The sequence below is a fragment of the Mytilus californianus genome, unplaced genomic scaffold (genome assembly GCF_021869535.1).
Source record: "Mytilus californianus isolate M0D057914Y unplaced genomic scaffold, xbMytCali1.0.p SCAF_20, whole genome shotgun sequence".
In the NCBI taxonomy this organism is placed as follows: Eukaryota; Metazoa; Mollusca; class Bivalvia; order Mytilida; family Mytilidae; genus Mytilus; species Mytilus californianus.
In genome coordinates, this window is record NW_026262669.1 from 7080716 (window position 1) to 7106937 (window position 26222).

The 26222-nt window shown below is 30.5% G+C and overlaps 2 long non-coding RNA genes across 2 annotated transcripts in view; one reads left to right on the forward strand and one right to left on the reverse strand.

Moving 5' to 3' along the window:
- Positions 1-11764: 11764 nt before the first annotated feature.
- Positions 11765-15904, reverse strand: LOC127731620 (uncharacterized). Its single transcript, XR_007995636.1, has 2 exons — positions 14421-15904; positions 11765-13391 (listed from the first exon to the last, which is right to left on the reverse strand). It is a non-coding gene; the product is annotated as an uncharacterized LOC127731620 (long non-coding RNA).
- LOC127731616 (uncharacterized) overlaps positions 11769-26222 on the forward strand; it is a 154469-nt gene continuing 140015 nt past the window's right edge. Inside the window, exon 1 of the long non-coding RNA XR_007995633.1 lies at positions 11769-12407. This is a non-coding gene — a long non-coding RNA (uncharacterized LOC127731616). The remainder of the gene's footprint in view (positions 12408-26222) is intronic.

Here is a 26222-nt window from a genome sequence, read left to right on the forward strand (position 1 = left end):
TATGACGAACAAGCTTTTATAAATAATAATGGTTACAATAGCATTAATGTGCAGGCAATAATTGATTTCCAAAGCAAGTCTTTGCTAATTTTCCCGTTTTTTTATAGTTCAAATGCTTGCGCAGGTAAATTCAAATGGATAAATTCGGTCCTCAGATAGCTCGGACCAAACAATATTAATATGTTTGCGTAGTTTTATTTTATCATACCGCTATTTATATTCATTTAGTAAAACATATGAGCTTGACGGGGGCAAAAATATCTATGATGAAAATTTGCTCTAGTAAGTGTTTTATGTCAGTGATTAAGTATAATATTCAGATATAGTGAATAAAAAGTCTCACTATATTTCACAGTTGACACGATATTCAAAAACAAGCACCTGTTATTCAGAATTTGGAAAACCTAAGTTCAGACAGTCAGGGATTTTTCAAAACAGGAACAGATATACTGGTCCTAGTTCAAAAGAAGTCAGAGGCTGATTTAGGGGGGTGGGGAGGGGATCCCCCCTCCCGTTGATTATTTAGGGAATCACTGAAGCATGACTATAGCGGGCCCCCTCTTAGGCGGTCAGTGCCCCCTCCCTTATGAAAATTATAAAATCTGCCACTAGAAGTTTTATACCGCGTGAGGTGAGGGGTAGGGGGCCTATTACTAGTACCTTCAAGAAGCAAAACACTTTCCAATCATTCATATCACCAATATATGTTTTTTTTTAAACTGAACACTGCTTCTCCCATGTCTCTGGTAAAGAGCCCAAGGTCCGATTAAGATATGATAAAATATAAATTGCAGCAAAATTATTGAGCATTATAATAGCATATAGTATCCAACATATACATTTCACCATATAATATTCTATCGTTAGGTGAGTAATGATCGTTAAAGTTGAGATACAAAATAAAGAGTCAAAATAAAACGTCGATTATATTTCCTTTGACATCATTATCTGATAATGTGATTTTGAAAAATAAAACAAATAACATTGACATATAATAAATTTGATATATTACCTCCGTGAAATTATATACCATTGATATATTTGACATTTCAAAAAAAGTTACCCATACCAGCGGGACGTCTGTGTTTATCTGTATATAGGAAGAGAACCCCCACTCCTTGTATATATTAATCTTTCTGTATGTGTCTGTCCCAAGTCAGGAGGCAACAATTTAGTGGTTGTCGTTTGTTGCTGTATATCATATTTGTTTTTCGTTTATTGTTTTGTACATTTATCATGGCGTTAGTTTTCTCTTTGAATTATTTAACAATGAAAGCGTCATTTCAGGGCCTTTTGTAGCTGACTATGATATGTGGGTTTTGCTAATGTTTGAAGGCGGTAAGGTGACTTATAGTTGTTAACTTCTACAGCATTTGGTATACGTATAGAGAGTTACTGCATGTGCAATCATAACATATCTTCTTATTTCTATATTAACGCACCCCGCGTGAATATCTGATACCCAATATATATCATATTGTCGGATAGTTGTATTCGATCTTTTTTTTTATTGTTTTGTAACTGAAAAAATTACTTGTTCAGGATTTTGTTAAGAAATGTAACGAACAAGTCGTAAATTCATTTTGATAAAACCAAACTATGCCGTATGATTAACAATTTATGTTATTGTTCATAGTTCTGAATTTATTTTCACCATCCTTAACAATCATCTAAAATGTTATCTTGGCATGCCATACTTGATTAAAATACGGACGTGAAAGAAAGCACTCTTCTCCAAAGCGTCAACGCTGATTACATTCCTGGGATGTAATATTACGATAATTTCATCATTTATCAAACAAAATACCTGGAATCTGTATCGAGTTGTACTTAATGAACAACAGAAATTACAGGTTTTTGAAGGACTCGTCATCATATTGTTAAATAAATTTAACAAAGACTTCAAATTATCTGCTATCAACACTCAAATTCCGTGAAACTAAAAGATAAACTTGATACAACCAACACGGTAACAACTTAAATAAGAGATTATCCTACCGAGGACAAACACTGACAATTTTTCCAATTTGGAACAGCCCTTGCTGCATGGTAAAATTAGTTTGAACAAAGATTAAAACATTTTATAGAAATAAAATGTTACTTAATGAATGCAATTTGTTAGGGATTTTTTCTACGATCACTTAGGTTCATCATTTCAGATAACAACTTCTGTGAACAAAAAAATGAAAAACTTTGGGCCTAGTCATGATCAGTAATGGGTGAATGGAGATGTTTATTACTGCAAAATGTACCCGAAAGCACATTTTGTTAAACAGAATGCATTAATTTCTGCATTTCTTAAATCATTTTCCCCTTCAAGCACATTTAATTTTAACTCAAACAGACAATTTTGATGAATCTAAACTATGTATATATTACCATACAAAATATGAACATGTTATAAGATATTTATTCAATCATATATATTTGGCACCCAAAAACATGTATGACTATACTACATGTACGATACGTATGTTACTTGTATTTTACAAGGTCTTAATGACATGTGCCCTTTAAATACATATAATTATGATTTATTTATGAGTTTCAATTGACTTTGAAACATTTTTCAGTATTCTAGAGTACTTTAAGATCTATGCCTTGCGTTGTTTTTTGTTGTTGTTGGGTAATGGGTGTGTGTTAATTAGTGCCGATCTGTTTAATCAACCTTTTGAACAGATTTTCATAGCTTTTTGTTGTGATGTTACACCATTATCTCGGGTTATGGGTTGTACAACCCGCCACATTCTGTATGTGTCTGTCAACAGTCATGAACCCGTGATATAACGATTGCTATTGGTTCCTGTCACATTCTGTATGTGTCTGTCAACAGTCAGGAGCCTGTGAATTAGTGATTGTCATTGATTCCTGCAATATTTGTTTTTGGATTCCTTCATTTTGGGATATATAAGGCCGTTGGTCTTTTCTTCTGATTTGTCTCCCATTTTGTCATGTTGGATCCTTTAATAGCCTACTATAGGTTTGAGTTTTGCTCGTTGTTGGTTTATAGTTGTTTTCATATTCGTCCGTTGTCCTCAAGTGAATAGGTTTCTCATTAGCAATCATTCTACATCACCTAAATTCAAGTGGATAGGTTTCTCATGAGCAATCATTCTACATCACCTAAACTCAAGTGGGCAGGTTTCTCATTAGCAATCATTCTACATCACCTAAACTCAAGTGGATAGGTTTCTCATTAGCAATCATTCTACATCACCTAAACTCAAGTGGATAGGTTTCTCATGAGCAATCATTCTACATCACCTAAACTCAAATGGGCAGGTTTCTCATTAGCAATCATTATACAGCACCTAAACTCAAGTGGATAGGTTTCTCATTAGCAATCATTCTACATCACCAAAACTCAAGTGGGCAGGTTTCTCATTAGCAATCATTATACAGCACCTAAACTCAAGTGGATAGGTTTCTCATTAGCAATCATTTTACATCACCTAAACTCAAGTGGATAGGTTTCTCATTAGAAATCATTCTACATCACATAAATACATAGTTGTTACAGGATAGCATTGGTCGGATTTGAAATCTGTTTTACTAGACATCAATGCAAAATAAAGTAATTTTCAAATTCGAATACTATTAAACTAACATTGACAAAACTAGCGACATTAAGGAATGAATTCTACCCCAGTGGTAGGTAAATCTTATATATTTCCTACTCCACTTTGAATGCTATATTTTATTTTTAAAAAGACTAGCAATTTGAAAGCTCTAGGTCTTGCCAAGTGCAAGTAACATTTTTTTTATTTTGCAAAAGAGCTAAACAGTTTTTTTTCTATTATAATATATTTGCTAAGAACGAAAGATATTTACAAACAAATTAAATTAAATCACAAAAACTCGGTTATATTACAAATGCACAACTTTATCTGAAACAAAATTCAAATCAAAGAATACTACTAGATGTAGCAATTATTTTATCTGCTGAGTCTGAAAACTGTTACTAGTATTTAAATATCATAAAAATCTTACTGTTTTTCGTATATTAGACCCCACAAATCCTTATTTATATTTTTACTCTATTTGTATCTGTAGTGAAATATACCCGGGAACACTATGAACAATAAAATGATCGTTGTGCAGCTTTTTTATTTGAAATACGCCTACCAAATTAATCAGAAATAATCAAACATGTGAAAATACTTTATCCTGAAGGACGATAGTACTTGAACGTTTCAAATGCGAATAACACAGGAAACAGACTTTCTAAAAGTCATCAGGTTGATTTTATCAAGTGGAGACTTATCATCATCAGTTAAAGGATACCCTTGGTGTGATCATAATAGTTTATTGTTAGCCTTTTGAGTCAAGTACTTAATACTTGACAATGAAACACAGACTGAGATGTTTATTCGTATAGAAAAACCTCAAACGTTGAATGATGATGAATATGTTAATATATCTCCTGCTTTAATTAGTTGTTTGATATACTAATTCAAGACATCAATGAAAATTAATTCATTTTGTAGCAATATTATTTACAAAATATATTTAGCCCTAGTCAATCATAGTTATCCAGAAATACAGCCCGATCAACATTATTGTATGAAAATTATCCGAAATACATTATTCCTCACCCTTTCATTTCACAAAAGTCAATTTTAACTGAAACTCACATATAAAAATTCCATGTTATTACATGTAGTAGCATCAATTTTACATATTCTGCAGCATGAACTCAAATCAAGAAATCTTGATAATTCAAATTATCAATTTGTTTGAAGATTTTTGGTCAAATATTAAGGTGGTATTTAACACTACAGGGAGATAACTCTGTAAACTATTAAGTAGTTTAATCGATAGATAATGATGAATGAGAAGGATATTCTTGTAAACATTAAAAAATTAACATCATTTTTTTTTAGGTAAACATTAACTCACTGAGGTTTCAACTCCCGCAGGCAAAGTTGACCTCAGATGGATTTGGCTATTTTATAGGTACTTTTGGTCATATAGCTCTTCAACTGTGTCGGTTCTTAAACACCCTTGGCTTTCAAATATTCGGCTTTGAGTGTCTTGATGAAGGTTAATCCAGAAAAGCGCTTCGGACGCATAGATTTTATAACGTGTTGTTTTCATTCTTTATAGCACTTGGTCGATACCTTTGCTGGTGGAATATTAGTCCCCAATGGTATTACCAGCTCAGTAGTCAGTACTTCGGTACTCACATGATTTAAACAAACATTTCTAAAATTGTTCATTTATAAATTTTAAATTTAAAAAAAAACGGAGGTTTCAACTCCCTCAGGCAAAGTTGACCTTAAGATGGATCTGGCTATTTTTTAGGTATAATTGTATCTGTTAACAAAAACAAAAAGGTGGAAGATACGAAATGACAAAAAAAGTAGTTGAGAAAAGGGCAAACAGATGACATAACATGATGAACGACGAGAAGAAAAATCACAGGCGTGAATGAAGTATATTTCATATATCAATTCACGGAAACATAAAAAAATGACTCTGTCATATAATCAGTATGCAATTCATGTTATCAGATAGACGATAATTTTCCTGCTCACGATTTCGCTTCTGTTACACTATTTTCACAACTTGACATTATTCATCTAGCAAAGCAGACAATGGTTTCGATAAACAAGTTTAACACCATACATTGTATTTGGGCCTGTTATATTATACGCAGGAAATAAAAATTCTAGCAAGTACAAGTATAAAACATCCACCGGACAATAAAAAAATAGTTGCCACTGGATGATAAACAACCAACAATCGATCACTTAAATCCTATGTTTAAATCAATATATCTGGGTTGTTTTCATATCCAGTTTCATATAAACCTATATGTAAGGGTACAGATGTGTTTTTGTTTTTGTTTAGTATTTGAATTAATATATATGACATAACTATTCATAAAGAAAGGGACACTAGCTTTGCAAAGTAGGACATATACACAGGTTATCAATCTTAAAGAGATTAGACATGTTAAATAGTAATTAGCTAATATTTTGGAAAGATAACTGGAATAATTAATCCAAGGATATGTTAGATTATACGTCACTAAAACGCCAACCTGACAATAATCAAAATGTCAATATAAAAGGATTTAACGAAAAAAAAAACAGTAAAAACTCATAAATTAAGGAAAAATTCAAGATTACACATGGCATCATTATCATTTTGTTACTGTTTGATGCTTCGTCTTGTATAACTTACTAAAGTATAAACCATTTACATATGAAGTTGTTTTTATCATCTGATTATGATATAAATGATATATGATATTAAGTCGTACTCCTTCCATGCTACAGAGCATAGGAGGCGTCACAATTGTCGATATAGTTTAATTCAATCAGTTTTCCTTGTTTTCGTCTTTGTCTTTTGCCTTTGTATTGTCAGTTCTTCTCTTAAAATTACCAATTTATCATATATATGTAGTTACATACAGTAGCGCTTGCCTATGGGAACATTTAGTAAATTCCAATATTACAAACAGATAGAGTTCGCCAAAATAAAAAAAAATGCATTTAAACTTAGACAATAGTATTTCCTGAAATGTTTATTAATCAATAATCACAATGAAATATGCCATCATTAATTTCTGAATTCCTTGTTCAAATGTTGATTTACTAGTAAGTGTCTGCTTGCAAGATAACCATTGAACAATGTGTTCCTATTGGAAACGATGAAATTATATCTTCAAATATTCAAGATTCACTGACGCCATCTTGAAATACTTTACGGTTATGGAATAGCTTTGTCGCAGATGACCACGCGTATGTTCCAATTATTGTACCCACAATCTCTTGTTCTTTTCCTCAGACACAAAATACAACGTATTATCGATTTTTTAACCTCCTGAGCAACACGATACGTTTATAGGTACACGGCAGCAAATCATGTTCCTCCGACTCATGTATGTAATATATATCCTTTATGTTCCTTGTTAATGTTAAAGCCAGAAAGAGTTTAAAAGCCACCGAAACTTATCTACCATTGTCTACTGGAGTCTTGGTATTACATTGAAAACCATTGTTAAGCTGTTGCTAGCAGAAAAACAAATTTGTTCTAGTTGGTTTACAAATAAACACGACTGTAATCAAGGTTACATGGCATTTCCTCGCACTATCACATTAATTTTTGTGTGTTTAAATTTTAATTTCAGATTAAAAATATTAATAATATCTTTATTTTAATTTAGAAAATTCGTAGATATAAGAAATGGATGGTGTGTCACTAAGTCAAAATGTAACACTCTGACATAATTAGACAATTATAATTTCATCAGAAGAACTAAGACCGCGAAACCATGTCACTAGTGAGTTGATACACATACATACCATATTGGTAAATACATTCTTAAAATGTATGTAGTATATAACTCTATTCGAGCAAGTTTTCAGTAAGGAGCAAACCCGTGTTAATGAAGTGTTTAAAGTGTGAACATGGAAGAGCTTCAAGTGTTTACTAAGATATTAAACACCATACGATGGATCAGATGGTGTGTTGCTTCTAAGAAATTATGGGTAACAGTGTGCGTTTACTTTTTATCTGATATCCGAACAACTGATGCATGTGTTTGATTAGTCAATAAGTGTCTCTTCCGTGTTTAATACAAGGCCAATACTGCGTCTCTTGAACTGCGTCACTGCATACAATTATTTTAGGTGACATTGTTACGGCAAGAAATCACCTTTAACTTGTAGCCAACAAAAGACACAAATCAATAATAAAATTTAACAAGATTTATCATACACAAGTTTACAAGAAATATTATACAAATTGAAATGTTAACTTAACTGTTAAATTATATGTCCGGTCCTTTGTCTTTTCTTTACCTGGAATTCTTCTCTTAACTGTACGGAATATGTCCAATCTAGTATGATGTAATTTACGTAAATAAAGTGTCAATCCAACAACTCCAGAGAACGTCTGTGAATCCAAGTAAATGAATGTCTAAACAAGTCTAATTTCGGTATCTGCATATATAGTTGTCAAGGAAACTTCTAGAATACTGTAAAATGGAAACTCGTAGAAAACTTTAGAACGGAAACTTCTAGAATACGATAGAAGTTTAAATTACACATCGTATATTATAATCATTCCAGAATTATTATGTATTAGTATTAGTATGTATTATTACTTCAGATAGAAAGTTCTAACCATTCCATCAGTATTTATGATTGTTACAGTGATTTCTAAACTGCACAATAATAACATTATGTTGTAAACAACTATACATATGATGTAAACATATTATACATAGTATAAGGCCACAACAAAAAACAAATTAGGTCAAGGTAGATAAACATGATAATAATAATACCTCCCCTTTTAACTGGTTTACTCTCACATTCATTTGTACGCTTTAAAATAAGGTTTTAACATATTAATATGACACACTCTATTTTATCGCGCCGACCTGGAGCTCTTTCAATATAATTTAAATCATTGATTTTACTCTCTATTGTATAAGGACCACAGTATTTAGCCAATAAAGGATATTCAGGGACTAGCAAACATACAAGTACCTCATCACCAGGCTCAAAACCTCTGTCCCTGGCATCTTTATCATACCATATTTTCATCTTATTTTGAACAGTTTTTAAGTGTTTTTGAGCAATATGACAAGCAGTATACAATTGTTCTTTAAATCTAGATACATAGTTTAGAGGATTCAAGTCAGTGTGTTCAGTTAGCCATTTTTCCTTAACCAATTTTAAAGGTCCCATTACAGTATGACAAAATGCCAACTCAAAGGGATTAAAACCAAGGGATTCTTGAACAGCCTCTCGGACCGTAAAAAGAAGAAAGTAAACACCATAATCCCAGTCTCTGTCAAATTGAAGACAAAAAGTTCTAATCATGTTCTTCAATGTTTGATGAAAACATTCTAAGGCACCTTGATATTCTGGATGATAAGCACTTGACCTATAATGAGAAATCCCTAACTGGTAAACAACCTGCTGAAATAAATAAAGGCAACAGTATCATACCGCTGTTCCAAACTCATAAATCGATTGAGAAAAAAAAAAAACAAATCCGGGTTACAAACTAAAACTGAGGGAAACACATCAAATATAAGAGGAGAACTACGACACAACAGAAACACAACATTAAAATGTAACACACGCAGCAACGAACTATAATATAACAATGGCCATTTTCCTGACTTGGTACAGGACATTAAACCCGAAATGAAATTTGAACCCTGGTCGGACTGTTTAGATTTAGGAAGTCCTATTAACGTGAACAATTTTATAAAAGCTTTCACAATAGATGGTATATTGATATTCCTTAACGGAATAGCCTCAGGAAAGCGAGTGGATGTACACATGATCGTCAATACATACGCATTTCCAGTCTTTGTCTTTGGAAAAGGTCTAAAGCAATTAATCAATACTCGACTGAAAAGTTCTTCAAAGGCTGGATATGGCAGAAGGGGTGCTGGTGGTATTTTTTGGTTAAGTTGCCAACAACCTGGCATATATGGCATGATTTCCAGTATTGTGTGACATCATCCTTGAGTCTGGGTCAGTAGAAATGCTGCAAGATCTTAAGGCAAGTCTTCCCTATAACTAAATATCCAGCCAAGGGGTGTCATTGGCAAGATCAATAATTTCGTGCCTATACACTTTGGTCATCTCCACTTGGTATACCACTCTCCATTCTTCCTCTGGGATAGCATAGGGGCCTCAATTTCCTCATTAAAATGCCGTCTTGATGGTAGAGGTATTCGGCCACTTTGTCTGCTCCCTCCTGTGGTTGAGCCCTCTTGCGGAGCTGAAGAACCTCATGGTCTTTATTTTATTCTTCCACACATTTTCTTCTGTCTAATGAATGGCTGTTCACTCCTGGCCATTGCATAATAACATGTTTGTTAGTAATAGGTGGTCTTATCATGGCCTTTTTTCTGAGCAACAGAAACCGTCAATGTCGACAAGGAAAGTGTCAGAAAGGTCCATATAATCAGACTGGTCGTCTTGCAAATCCTCATTTTGTTGTTTTCTTGCCTGCGCCCTAGTAACGAAACAAGCTGGATACAGTTCAGCATCATCCTCATTTGATTTAACACACACAACCGGTTCACTAGTAACAATTGGTTATGCAACCACTTTGTTCCTAGCTAGATCTTTCCTAGCAATAAGGGAGATTAGGACGAACACCCATAGGTCCAGTAATTAAATCTGACTTCTGATAAATACGTTGGAAGGGAACATCTATACAACCTAACTCCACACCCTGTAACAAAACAATGCACCAATAGAAGTCTCCTCGGAAAAAGGCAGCACACCTTCTAATAACAAAGTCTGAGAAGCTCCAGTGTTCCATAAAACCTTAATGGTCTGAGGAGTAGTATTATCAACAATAGAAACAAACCCATCAGATATAAAGGGTTTACAATCCTCCATGTAATTACAAAAACTGGACTTAAAAGCAGGACATTCCAACTTATAGGTAACAAGGGGTGTCTTACAAGCACTGGCTTTGGGTTTATTATCTCTTTCATTCTTCTTCTAGAGTCTAAAACAATCAGCCATCAAGTGATCATTTTTTTTACAATAAGCACAAGTTGTGACTTCTTTTCAAAAGTATAAAATTTTGGACTAGACATTTTATTACTGGATTGACTCTTATTCTTTGCAATAGGCTTATTATCAGTACGCTCAGTACTATGATTTTTGTAATTTCCGCTCGAAGTATTAACATTTTGACCTTTGACACTTCTTTATGTAAAAGGGTATAATTATCGGAAATAACAGCTGCATCTTGTAATGTCTCATCAGTTTTGTCATCTAATTGTGTGTTTAGTCTAAATGAACACACTGCTTGAGCACTTCTAATAACATCAATTGTCTTATATTACCAAAGTGGTTTTCTATTTTCTTTGACGTATGCCATTTATCAAATAGATCTTCTTTTTCCGTAGCAAATTCAACATAGGTTTGGGAATCAAACTTTTGATAAGACCTAAATTTCTGTCTATATGCTTCTGGCACTAGCTTATAAGCTTTCAAAACTTCATGTTTTACAGTATCATAGTCAGAACTTTTTTCTGATGAAAGTGCTGAGTAAATTTGAGCAGCCTTGCCCTCACAAAACATTTTGCAGCATTGTAGTCCAATAAGGCTTTGGCCATTTCAATTTTTGAGCAATTTTCTCAAACTGTGGAAAATATTTAGCAACTGTTCACAAAATCTGGGGACCAAACGTATATTCGTTGCTGCATCAAAATATTATGATTTTGACTCTTCATTAGTGTTGCTTTCTACTTTGACCATTTCAATTTTTATTTTCTCCATATCCAACCTTTCCCTCATTTTAAGTTCTGTCTGTTTTAATTCAAATTCATCCTTTTCTTTTTCCAATTGTTTTATTTTAACTTCGGTTTCCATTTTTTTTCCAATTGTTTTAATTTAAATTCATGTTCTAATGCAAGCTGTTATATTTTAAAAGCATCTCAAGTTCAAGAGCCTCTTCATCTAGAATTTTAGTGTCAACTTTTTTGTTTATTACCAAATTTTTTATAATTTGTTTTCTCGTGGATACTCTAAAATCAATTTTTAAATGTTTAGCAAGCAACACTTTTTCATTTTTCTTTAATTTATCAAACCCTTACATGTCTGGCGATTTCAAAAATTTACTGGCATCAAATGCCATTTTGTAGAATTGTGTTGGCTAATTCTAATTCTATAAATACAGAAAATCTTAATCTGATATTAGCCCCCGATTTCTGTAACGGCCAGGAATCATCTATAACTTGTAGCCAACAAAAGATACAAATCAATAATAAAATTAAACAAGATTTATTATACACAGGTTTACAAGAAATATTATACAAATTGAAATGTTAAATTAACTGTTAAATCATATGTCCGATCCTTTGTCTTTTCTTTATCCGGAATTCTTCTCTTAACTGTACGGAATATGTCCAATCTAGTATGATGTAGTTAACGTACATCAAGTGTCAATACAACAACGTAAGAGAACTTCTGTGAATCAAAGTAAATAAATGACTAAAAAAGTCTAATTTCGGTGTCTCTATATGTAGTTGTCACGGAAACTTCTAGAACACTGTAGAACGGAAACTCATAGAAAACCTTAGTACGGAAACGTCTAGAATACGGTAGAAGTTTCAATTACACATCGTATATTATGATCATTTCAGAATTATTATGTCAGTCAAATAGAAAGTTCTAATCGTTCCAACGTTCTAAACTGCACAATTATAACATTATTTTGTAAACAACTATAAATATGATATAAACATATTATACATATTATAAGGCCACACAAAACAAATTAGGCCAAGATAAATAAACATGATAATAACAATATCATAACAACATGTATACTGAAACATAACTAATCATTCCTTTCAATCAAGCCAAGTAAATTTTTACGAACATTTTCCTTGTACAATCAGAGTTGTAGTATTTTAAACTAATGACAAACAGAAAGTCGCCACAACTCAACATTATCAAGCTGCACACCAAATATGGAATAATCCCCTTTCAACGAAGCCGTGAAAACTTTGACGGTTTTTTTCTATCAAAGGCATGACGACGTGGGCGAAACAGGTAAAACACATTCTAATCAAACCATTTGCCAATTTAATATCATCTAAAGACTACACATTTAAACATAATCATAACATTTAATAAAACAAGAGAAATAACATTCATATACATATTACAGAAATATGTACAGTAGTCTCGCGCGTTAAATATAATACAATTTCAATCTACATGTTTATAAGTTTAATGGCAGAAACAACGTATAAATCAAATATATGTATGATAATTGAATTCACATAAAGAAATACATTGTAGGGTTATAGACATATTGTATGCAATTTGAATAATAACTTGAAGTACTAGAAAAGTCTACAGTTTTGATTTGTTTCGAATCAATTGCCTAAGGACTATTCCGACAGTTTATAATGCTTTTCAATATGTTAAGTTCTATAATAACTTTATTTGTAGGATAAATAGAAAAGTGAAATCAATTTGAATGAGTAGCGGACACTAGGATATACATTGTAGTTATATAACACTTGATTGGTAAGAAGTATAGCTAATTATTTTGAATTTGATATAATACTCAGTCACGAGAGAGCATTTAATAATTATCTGACATCAGAAAATAGCAAGGAATGAATGATTCCTGTGATGCAAATCGTACGACATAATTCTTTTGTGGTTAAAACAGATTAAACAATTGTAAAGTTTCTATTTTGATGTATCAGAATCATATATATTTTAAACATAAAACGTGCATGCAAATAAAACAAGGAAACATTATATTCAAGATTGTTTAATATTGTTTTTGCATCGGAAGGAAGTGTTTTCCATCATTTCTGTGTTTCACTAATGTTTGTTACTAGCTGTCACATCTGTCTTATGAAATTCATCCATCTGCAGAAATAAATACAGTGGTTGTGTTTGTTTAACTTAAAATTATACATCATACATGTTTACAAGTGATGTTATAAATTTGTGCTATCTGCTTCCTGGATGCAATTTGTTAATCCTTCTTTAAACGCATTGAAAATTAACACTTAGTTCGTCAACGATGTTAAAGAAGGTTTGCTTAAATGTTCGCAGTTTTGTTGTCCACAACATTAACTTCCATATTTTTAGTTTTTAGATAACAAACTAGTTTATTGCTGTGTTGGGGGCCGTGGTCTGTTTTCTGCTCTTTTGTCGGGTTGTTGTCTCTTTGACAAATTCCCCATTGCCATGCTCAATTTTATAATATACTGAACAACTCCTTAAGGACTGTTATTGGTTCATTTGTTTGATCTTGTATTTAGGCACGATTTGATGCAATAAATAGTGTGGACTGATGTTGTTTACGTTCAGAGTAAGAAACACGGTCATACAAGTCGTGTTAACGTTTCAACAAGAATTGCATCTCCCCTTTGAAAAAGTGTACTATTGATTCTCTATTAACAAACAGTACCTCTTAGCTCTGTATTTTGATAAATATATATAGTCACTTTATTTGTTGAAATTATCAGTATATGATGAGTATCGTATCTGGTCTATAAGAGTACCAATATTTTTCAAATGAAACCGATTTATGTCAGAGACGACCATACCACTTATCTAAATAAATAGTGTCCTTCATAAGAAGCAAGTTACAAACGTAAGTTAAGTTATCTCTTTACAAAAACAAGTTATAAAGATACTACTGCAGAAAAATGCCATTCTGTGCATATCCTTATCGATCAATTAGTAAATAGATGTATTGTACTTTTTCATGTGAAATTTTAAGTATGAAACAAATTAATTGAAAATAAACATGTTTTACTACGTGTTAGCTATCAGTGATACAATTTTGTATATCCATTAAATGTACTTCTTTTGATGACTAATGCATATCATGTACATCCGCGCCATCGACGAACAATATAAATCATAAGCTTTATCTCCAATACTTACCCTCCACAGGTACAGCTACAATGAAAACATTTTATATCATCGTCGGACTGTTGTCAAACTTTATTTACCTATCGGACCTAACAGTGTAAATTCTGTAGTTTGAAATGGTTCACATATAGTCATTTTGGGATCTTTTAGCTTACTTTATATATGATAATTGTATTTCTCACAATTGGAAAAGCCCGTAATGTGACTTATTGTAACTACCATCAACATAATTTACTCTATATTGTCCGTAATGTGACTTATTGTAACTACCATCAACATAATTTACTCTATATCGCCGTAATGTGACTTATTGTAACTACCATCAACATATTTAACTCTATATTGGGTAGCTGTCTCATTGGCTATTCTCTCACATTTTGTAATGTTTATCGTCTTTGCTAATAGATTAATGACTAAACACATAATTTATCAAAGTTTATTTGATTTTTTTATAAGCAAAGTAACAGTGTTATTTATGCATCTTTATAACAATTTTCAAACATTGCAACTATCACCTTTTTTTACTTTTATAAGCAGACTGCCATTTGTCATATGATTCATTTGAGAAAAAAATATTCAAAGTTGTTAGTTTTAGTTTTCGAGTTGGTACTTGACAGTTACCGACTAAAGTTAAATAATACATATATATGAAATAGTAATAGTATGATACATATATATATTAAATTACACAAAGGACAACACATGCTTTTTTTTTGTAATTCTAAAACTATGCTTTAAAAACAGACGTCATACATTTATTATTAGTCGGAAACAACTTTGAATGGCGACGATTAATCAAATAACCAGGAATTCTGGTTTACAGCAAAGTATGTACTTATCGGGAATTGATACATTGCTTGGACATATAGATATATAACATGAAAGGAATAATGAGAAAGAAGACACAAGATAAAAAAATATTGTTACAATTTAGACATATCGTCACCTTTTTTTCAGAAATACGGACATACTAAACATATACAATATTTGGATAACTTGGAATATCGTTACGCAATTAGATCATTCCGCTTATTGGAACCTGCATAATTAAGTACATTATTCAAGTTTCAAAGACTATCGTCATGTTATAAATTGCGATATAATTGTAAATTATACTTACCTGTTTGAAACTATTCACTTACCGACAGCAAAAAAAAAATTCAAGTAAATGATCATGCAATACAGCATATCATCTGGCAATGAGTTATAAACGCCACCGTAGTATAAGTAGTTAAGTGATAGTAGAACTGACAACTTATTGTTGAATGTTGTAGTCAGTAATCATGTAAAAAATTAAACTTTTGAATTTGTGATATTTTATAATAACAAACATATAATGTTTTCTGTAGCCTGGTTGAACTTCAGTCTTCTATTGTCTGTTTTGTCTTACTGTCATAACAAATAACAAATACAACTACGTTTGACGGAAAAACATGTTTGTTCTTTTATCAATTAAAAAATATAAAACTTTCATACGTGAGTTGTAATTAGTTAACAGTGCATATCAAAAGTTATAAAACTTTCAAACATTGTCCGTTTACAGATACAAGTACAACATTAAAAACATGATCTCTTTAATAAGTTTCTATATGTTTTACGGAATACTCTGTTACTACTGGCAGTGTATTTGTCAGGTTATTAAGTCGTAATGATTTACCTACACAACGTTTAAATCAATTTGGAAGCATTTTGTCTAAATAAAGTTATCAAACGTTTTGTTTCAATATAGTATTCGTTGTTTTCAAGACATTTATAACATTTAGATTTGTAAAAAAAACCAAATATTACATTGAACATATTTTGCGAAAGTATTTGATAATATTTTTTGTTCTAATACTAGAAAAAAAAACAAGGTGTTATTAAAGATATTTGAAAATAACAATACGGATTGTATTGTCTATTTGTTCACGTTTGAATTTAGACTACTTAGCATTTCATTTAAACTTATACTGATCAAAATATAGCATTGCTTCTAATGTACGAATGGGTTTCTTCTATATAATTGCGTCTTTATTGCTTAGAACTTTTGTTTATATTTTCTAATTTCAATAAAAACACCTTATACGACATGCACTATCTAATGTCCTTTCATTTTTTTGTAAACTCATCACAATATACTTATCTTTATGGTACATGACACTTACGGTGGACTGAAAAATATAAATAGAAATACAAGTTTTAAATCTGAGGAATAATTCAAAACAATCACGATATAGAGAAAAAACAAGGTGTTGTTAATGATATTTATAATCAACAATATTAATTGTATTGTCTAATTGTTTACGTTTGAAATTAGACTTCCTAGCATTTCATTTAAAATATTACTGATCAAAATATCGCAATGCTTCTAATATTGGAATGGGTTTTGTTACTTCTATATAATAGCGTCTTTATTGATTAGAACTGTTTCTATGTTGTCCAATTTCAATAAAAACACCATACACAACATTCACTATCTATTGTTCTTGCATTCTCTATTTTTTTGTAAAAAAGTCGTATACTATATTTTAGAGTACATAACACTTACATCGGACTAAAAAAAAAATACAAGTTTAAAATCTGAGGAATAATTTAAGACAATCACGATACAGCAAATACTCATCTCAAAAACACCAGTTTATAAATTTTACTGAATATGTTCAGCATATTGTTTTGAAGTGTTTTAGTTTTCTTAACTAGAAACTGTGTTTTCTTGTGGTAGCTATTCAAACGAAGTATAGATATCAGAAATGACAAACAAAGTGGTGAACACGAATATTTATATCCCAAAAATAGTCATTATCTTCTCTTTTAGAGTTTATAAAAATCACGATAGCATCAATGTTTTCTATAGGTGTTTTGTATCTATATTATCCAGTAGTACATTATATACAAATCATAGTAGAACAAAAAAATTGAAATGTATATTATAAAAATACTAGTATATTGACAATGTGATGTTCTTTTGCTGATCGCCTATTGATGAGTAGTTACTGCATAATCAGGAGTATATACATGGTATGTAGCACAACATTCTATTTTTTGAAAAGCAATTAAATGATAGGTATAGTCAAAAAGAATAAACAAGACTAAACATAACGTCACAATTTTGACATCGGTTAACTTCCGTCTCCCTAATACAAACATAAGGACATTCCAAGATTTGACACTAGGACAAATTTGGATTTTTTTTACGTAATTAGCATATCCAGTGGCTGCATAAATAATCACATGATTCAAGCTTTATAAACTATTAATCGCCTGTCATAATCAAGTCATATTATTTCATAATGTATTCTCATATTTCAATACTTTACAACAATAATCTAAAAATGCAATTTCTTATAATCTTTCCAAAAGGGTTGTTTTAAAGAAAAGCAGATAATAGTGTTTTACCAACCCATTTTTAAATACTTTTTTTTCGACTATTTCTCTCTTAAAATGGTATGTTTATTGTTTTACTTTACTACACTACGTTCACCATTATATAAATAGTGTTATATTATAAATTGCAAATATAATTGTACGCTATACTTATCTGTTTGCTATTTGACACTTACCGGCTGAAAAATTCAAATAAATATTCATAGAATACAGCATACCATTTAGCAATGAATTATTACAACGAAAATGGAATTAATTGAATTTGTACTAAAGTGATAGTAGAACATTTCGAGATGACAGCTTGGTCTGTCAGATTATTCAATAGTAAAGTCATTAGTCATGCCAAATATTGAAATGTGATATTTGTATGATTTTAAAGTGTCGCTTTATAAATTTAGAAATTATAACGAAACTTAGGTTTCAACACCCTCAAGTAATGTTGACGTTAAGTTGATATAATTATTTTGGTGTATGTTCTCTATGGTTATATACTTATACGTCCTTTGATTTAAACATTTCTGCTTTGAGCGTGTCCCGTTAAGGTAAATTTAGAAAACAGAACGTAAAATCAATCCCGGATTTTTGTTTTTTGTATACTGTTGTTTGTCGTTTTGTCTGTTGAGGTTATGCCATGGCGTTGTCAGTTTAGTTTCGACTAATTAGTTTGAATGTCTGTTTGGTATGTCCGCCTCTTTTGTAGACGGAACGCGCGTCTATAACACATCATTGTCATGGTATGTCTATGGGTTTACTTTATTTTTTATTGCTTTATTTTGCTATTCTACTAACACCATTGTATAAATATCGTTATATTATGAATTGCATAGATAATTGTACGCTTTACTTATCTGTTTGCTACTTGACACTTACAAGCTGAAAAAATTCAAATAAATATTCATAGAATTCAGCATACCATTTAGCAATGAATTATAGAAACGACAATGAAATTAATTGAATAAGTAGTAAAGTGAACATGTTAAGATGACAGCTTGTTCTTTCAGATTATTGAATTAGTATTGTCATTAACCATGCCAAATATTGAAATGTGATATTTGTATGATTTCACAATTTCGCTAAATAGATTTAGAAATCATTATAAACTTAGGTTTCAACACATACAATTAAAGTTAACCTTAGGTTGATTTAACCAGTTTTGTTTATACAAAAATAAGGAGATGTAGTTTTAGTGCCAATGAGACAGCTATCCACCAAAGTTCAAATGAAGTGAATGTAAGCAATTATAGGCAACCGTAGAGCCTTCAACAATGAGAAAAACCCATACCGTATGGTCGGCTATAAAAGAGCCCGACATGAACAATATAAAACAATTAAATTGAAAAAACTAACTGCTAATTTATGACAAAACAATTTACGAAAAACAAATATAACAGATATGAACCAACGACAACAACTGAACTACATGTTCTCTATAGTCACATACTTCAACTGTTTCGGTTATCATAAATCCTTGGCTTTAAACATTTCTGGTTTGAACGCTTTCCATGAAGGTAAATCATCAACACACAGTACATAAAATCACATCCGGTTTTGTGTGTTTTGTATACTGTTTGGTGTCTTTTTGTCAGTTGAGGTTTCAGCCATGGCGTTGTCAGTTTATTTTCTACCTTTGTGTTTGACTGTCTCGTTGGTATCCTCCGCCTCTTTTGTAGACAAAAGGCGCGTTTGGCATACATAATTTTTATCCTGGTATCTTTTTTATATTGTTTTATGGTATAATATATTACTACTGGCAGTGCATGTTTAATTCTATGTAAAGAATGAATCAATTCGAAAGCATTTGGTCTATACAAATTTAACTACATTATTCATTGAATTTCGGTTTCTTAAAAAGAATAAAATTACATTGAATGTTTTAATGATCGAATTTATCACTTTAACCATGCGTGTTATAGAAGAGAGAAACAGGTTGATGTCAAACATCTTTGAAAAACCCCATATGAATTTGTATTGTTCAATTGTTTCCGTTTGAATTTAAATTACTTAAGATTTTTTTAAAAGTATAATACTGATACCTAATTGACCAATATTTTAGGTTATTTTGACTCATCTTATTCCATCACTTTATCATCTCGTTTAGTACGGAATTAGGAGACCTTCTTTTCATAAAAAACGAATGTAGTGAACAACATTCGATTACGTTCTAGTTGATAAACAAACATAATAAAAATGCAAAATGCTAGAAATTTGACATTCATTATCAAAAGTGAAGAACCTCATGCAAAACACATGTATTAAAGATACAATGTGCATACTTGTGAACCCTCAGCTGTGTGTTTCTTTTAAAAAAAAATTGACGCTCGAATAAAATAAAGTTGAAAGACTAAATAAAGTATGAAGTTGATGAACATTGAGGACTTATAATCTGAACAGTTTTGCAAAATACAGTTTATCAAAGACCTTCAATTTTGGTATTGTAAGTTATTGATAAGTATAATGTTTGCTCACTTACTTATGCTGAGACGTTTACAATTGCGAACATATTAGATATAAAACAAAAAGGAAATGAAATTTTACAAACGTACACAAAACTATAGGACTTACAGACTTAGGAATTACTGTTTCAACGCTCTGTCAGCAGTCATCGATCAGTCAAGTTCACGCTAAACTCACGTTATAAATCAATCAGACTAACAGCGAAAATCTTTGACTGATCGGACCGATTTACCTTTCTGACGTTTTGAACTGTACTAGGTCACATAATGAAATTTTACAATTTAAAACGAAAAAAATAAAAAGCCCAACAAGTTAAAACTAATCACTCAGCAAAGTTTTCATATCTACAGTTTTACGTTTGTTAAATGTGAGTTGAAATATGCTGATAGAAGTAAAATTTCAATTTTATAAAAAAACAATGCGATTGTAGTTAATATAAAGGCATTTTTTCATCAAACCCGACGAGTGCTAAAAACGTTGTTTATTGCGATTGCTAAAATCAACTTAATTTGCTGAAATGCTCTAAAAAATCAAATAAACAAATATTGCAAATTTCGTTGCATGATTTTTTATGAAGAACAACTAATCCTGATGTACAAAAAGAATTATATGGTTGATGATTTCCATAACAATATAATAAAATGAAGAAATAATTGTATTTGAATTTAACACAAAAATGATAAGGTATCTATATTCCATATGCTACTCACATTTGTACTAAAATACAATGGTGGGTCATGATTTACATTAAGATAAAAAAAATAATTGCATTCTTTCTCAACACAAACAAATGTATAAGCAACTTATTCCTTATGTTATTCAAAGTATAAAATTGATAACGTATCCAGAGGCATTTTAAAAAAATGATTGCAAACAACAGGGCACTATTTTTGATAAAAACTAATTGCATTTTTTAACAATTCGAACAACATTTTTAGTATCTTTTTTCTAATAAGATAAACAACTGTCATACAAGTGGAAGGTTTAGCTAGCTCTGAATCATGGTTTAACCCACAATTTTCTTCGAAAAATGCCTGTACCAAGTCAGGAATACAACTATAGGTTTACACTTGTTCCGTTGATTGTAAGCGATTGATTTTGGCAGTCATTATGGATTTTTCCGTTTTGAATATGCCATGAAGTTTGGTATTTTTATTATTCTTTTTTATTGATCATATCTAATGAAAACCACCATTTTAAAATTTTACTAACTTATTTGTTATATTCATCATAATTTACGAAATACAATAGAGGTTCATTAGTTTCATTGAAATAAAGAAATAATCCAGCCAGAGGCATTATGAATAACTGATTGCAAACAACAGTGCATAATGTTTTTATAAAAAGAAGAAATATTGACATTTTTAAATAATGTAGACAAAATTTTAGCAACGCATTACATAATTATTATATTTTATGAAAAACAACCCATATTGATGTTCAAAAAACACAAATCAACTGATTGTTCATGAATTCCTTTTAATTTTGAATAAAACAATAATTGCATTCTTATTCAATACAAACAAAAGTGTAAGCTTCTGTATCCTTATCTTGCTTATAGTATTCAAATGTCATAAAAATAATTACTTATCCAGAAGAATTTAAAACTACATTACACTATTTTTTATAATAAGAAGACATTTTGAGATTTTTAAACAATGAGAACAAATTGTTAGTATCTTTTCTTTGATATTCATAAAATCATACAAAAAACAATCCATCCTGATGTTCGAAAGTACCAAAAACTATTAGATTATTCATATTCTATAAAATATCTCATCCTGAGTCCTTTGAAAAAACTGATTACAAATACAGGTGCCTTGATTTTTATCAAAAGAAAAAAATATGAGCATTTTTTCTCTAATATTCAGAAAAACAACCCATTTTGATGTGCAAACAGTACTAAAATGCAATTGGAATAAAGAAATAATTGCAATCTTATTCGACAAACATAAGTTAAAGAATCTTTATTTTTCGAATATCCACATTTTATCAAATTAACTCATCAAAAGCGTGTACAATGACCATTTGTCTATAAAAGTGCATTGATTTTGACAAGAAAGAAGAAATATTGATATTGTTTAGCACTGCAAACACAATTTTACTAACTTATCTGTTATATTCATCATAATTTATGAAAAACAATAGTGGTTCATGATTTTGGTTCTTAAAATGGCAAAATATCTTCTAAATGTTGTCATTTATAAAAAAAAAAAAAACAAAAAAAAACAAGTTAATGCATCTTTATTCTTCGTGTATTCACACATCATAAAAGTTACTCATCAAAAAGCATTGATATGTTTATTTGCGAATAAAACTGCATTTATTTTCATGAAAAAAGAAGAAATAAGGGTATTTTTAAACAATACAAACAAAATTTTACTAACTTATCCGTTATAATCATCATGATTTACGAAACGCAACCTATCTTGATGTACAAAAAGTACTAAATAGCAATAGTGGTTCATGATTTTCATCAAAATAAAGAAATAATTTAGCTCTTTTTCAATATACACGTAAGTTTTATCATATGCAATCTTAGTTTATTCAAATAAAAAAGTAACCCATTTGGAGGCGTAAGAATACATAATTGCAAACAACAGTGCATTATTTTTTTGATAAAAAGAAGAAATATTGACATTTTAAACCAATGTGTTCAAAATGTTTGCAACGTATTGCATATTCATCATATTTTATGAAGAAAGAAAACCATTATGATGTACAGCAAGTACAACAATCAAATGATTGTTCATGAATTCCAGTTAAACAAAACAAAAACTGCATTCTTATTACACAAAAAAAGTTTAGGCAACTGTATCCTTATAGTGTTCAAATCTTGTAAAAATAATTAAATATCCAGAAGCATTATGAATATCTGATTGCAAACAACAGTGCATAATTGTTTTATAAAAGAAGAAACATTGACATGTTTAAACAATGCGAACAAAATGTGTGTATCTTTTTTCTGATATTCATATTTTACGAAAAACCGTCTAACCTGATGTAGAAAAAGTACTAAAAAACAATGGCAGTTCATTTTTTCATTAAAGTACAGAAATTGTGGCACTCTTATTTAACACCAACATAAGTGTAAGCATCTATATCCTTAGCCTAATCACAATTTATATTAAAAAAAAGTAACTCATCTAGAGGCATTTGAAATGACTGACTGAATATAAAAGTTCATTTATTTTCATAAAAAAGAAGAAATATGGCAATTATTAAACAATTCAAACAAAATGTTTCTAACTTATCATTTACATGTATCATATTTGAGGACAAAGAACCCATCCTGTTGTACAAAAGTGCTGATACCAATGACAGATTTATATTAAAATAAAGACAACAATGGACTCTTAATCAACACAAACAAGGCAATAACTATCTTTACTGTTATATCATTTACATTTTGTGAAAACTAATTTACCTAGTGAAATTAAAATGCATGACTGCTTAATAGGGTACTTATTTCAAATGATATCATTTTATCTCTTTTAAGTAGTATATAAACATTCTGAGCATGCTATTATTCTGCTATAATGTAATTTATTTAGCAGAAAATTAAAAGAACCAATAACGGTGAAATCAGAAATATCGCATTAAAAGTCATTTGTATATTTGTGTCTTATGTTATTGTGACAAGTTGGATACACATTTTCAGGGAATAATGTTTTCTAAGAGGTCCGTGTTTATCGCATGTAAATACTGCGTAGTTCGTTTCACATAAGAAGTTAAATGAGATAGGTATTCGCCGATCCGTGCATACAATTAGTTGCCTGATCGATCAATGACGGTTGTCACAATAACTGCCAGATAAATTCTGTGAGATGAGTCAAATAAGCTTCATTGTATCGATCAACGATCAGTCATTGATAAGTCAAGTTCGCGTCACCGATTGTTCACTGAATAGCAAGTTTACGTCAAACAGTAACACCTAAGTTTCAAGTATAGTATATATTATTTAGATGTTTTCATCAAATAACAGAAATCATTATTCTGATTAGTTACATTTTCAAACAGAGACCAAATAAATTTCCTCGTTTGTTCTCAACCATTCAAGTTGAAAGTTTAATTTCATTTCCATTCACACATTGGAATGTATTTCTGCTCAGATTATGATACAAAACTGTAAGCAGGTAATTAAATTTATCACAAATATGACAAATGAACGTTCATATCCGGGATAATTCTACAGACAAAAACACAAAAATGTGAAACATTACAGCTCACCATATGTTTTTGAGCAAAAACCTATACCTTATGAAAATATTCAGTGGAGATACAAAGATTATAATTTGGTACGCCAGACGCAATCTTTGTTTAAATCATGCTCCTAGTTGCATTTCCATTCACATACAAAATTGAAGGGCATTTTAAAGCAAATATTACAAAAAATTTAGACCTACAGTTGGATGCAGACCAAGCAAAACATAAAGTAAACGCACGTTAACGCCGCGTGCTTATATTTCATTTGTTAACTCCAATTTTCGCTTTACCAGTAAACGCGCGTTTACTACAATTGCGTTAACGCGGTCAAAATGGAAATGTCTTATGTCTACTCGAGTAAATGTGCGTTTACTCTGTGTCCGTTTAGTCAGTAGTAAACGCGCGTTTTCTACAGATTTTACATCTTTACCTGTACGTGCACTTAGAAAACACGCGTTTACTATTCCCGTTACCTATTTCTGGAAATTATAAATATACTTTTTTTCTGGCTAATTGTAATATTCATATATTGTAAATGATAGATACATAAAATATCGTTAAAAAATATTTTCAGAAATTATTGGATAAGTAAATTCTGCAAAACTTGAAAAAAAAGAAAGTTTTATATGTTAACAACAATATTAATTACGGTAGATTTAACTAAGCAATGTTTCAAGACTTGAAATAAAACAGACGACATAATTGATCTATGTAACTTTGTTTTCAGACAATACAGTTATTTCAAAATATTTGCTGTAGTTCATGGTTTACTGAATTTAAGAATGATTTAGTTGATCGACATTCATATATACGATGTATAATGTCAATTTTATTACACCTGTTCATCCCTGCAGACATAAGGAATTGTTTTTATAAAAAAAAATCGTTGAAATGATTCCTTCCCTTTTATGTCACACAATCCATCCAAAGATATAAAAAGAGAATTCATCCCACCAGTACAATTATATAAAAAGACAATTTTCATTTTTATTGTTATACATATAATTAACCGTACACTTAAAGAGCTTTCAATTTGTGTAAAAATGTCCCTCATTAGGTACCAAAAGAACAGAATCTTAATGCTGTAACATAATAGTTTTACCAAGGTTATAATACTGACACCTTATATTGATACAACAACACATTCAATTTAATTTCTTCATTTTTATGTCTAACAATCAAGGTAAAAAAAAAAAAAGTACTCAAATATGAGGCCACTACAAGAATAGTATTAAAAATAAGAAATGTTGTCACTTTTTATTGTTATTGACATAAATAATAGTTACCGTAGACCTATAGAGCTCTCAATTTGTGTAAAACTATTCATCCTTAGGGACAGAAATTTAATGCCGTTGTATAATATTTTCACAAAATGGAAAATATTGGCACCTTCTTTTTTTTTTGCAACAACACTTTATGCAATCATAAACTTAAATGTCTTCACTTTGATGTCTAACAATGCATTCTGAGGTATAAAAAGTACTCAATTAAAAGGGCAGTAATAGAATATTAATAAAAAAAAAGAAATATTGTCACTTTTAATTGTTATCAACATAAATATTAGTAACCGTTTACCTATAGGGACAAAAAGAACAGAATTATAAATCAGTTGTTTAATATTCTGACAAAATGGAAAATATTAGCACTTTTTTTTATGCGACAACACTATGTAATTATAAACTTAAACTTCTTCTCTTTTATGTCTAACAATGCATTCTGAGGTATAAAAAAGTACTCAAGTATCAGGCCAGTACTAGAATATTAATCAAAAAAAAATATTGTCACTTTTTA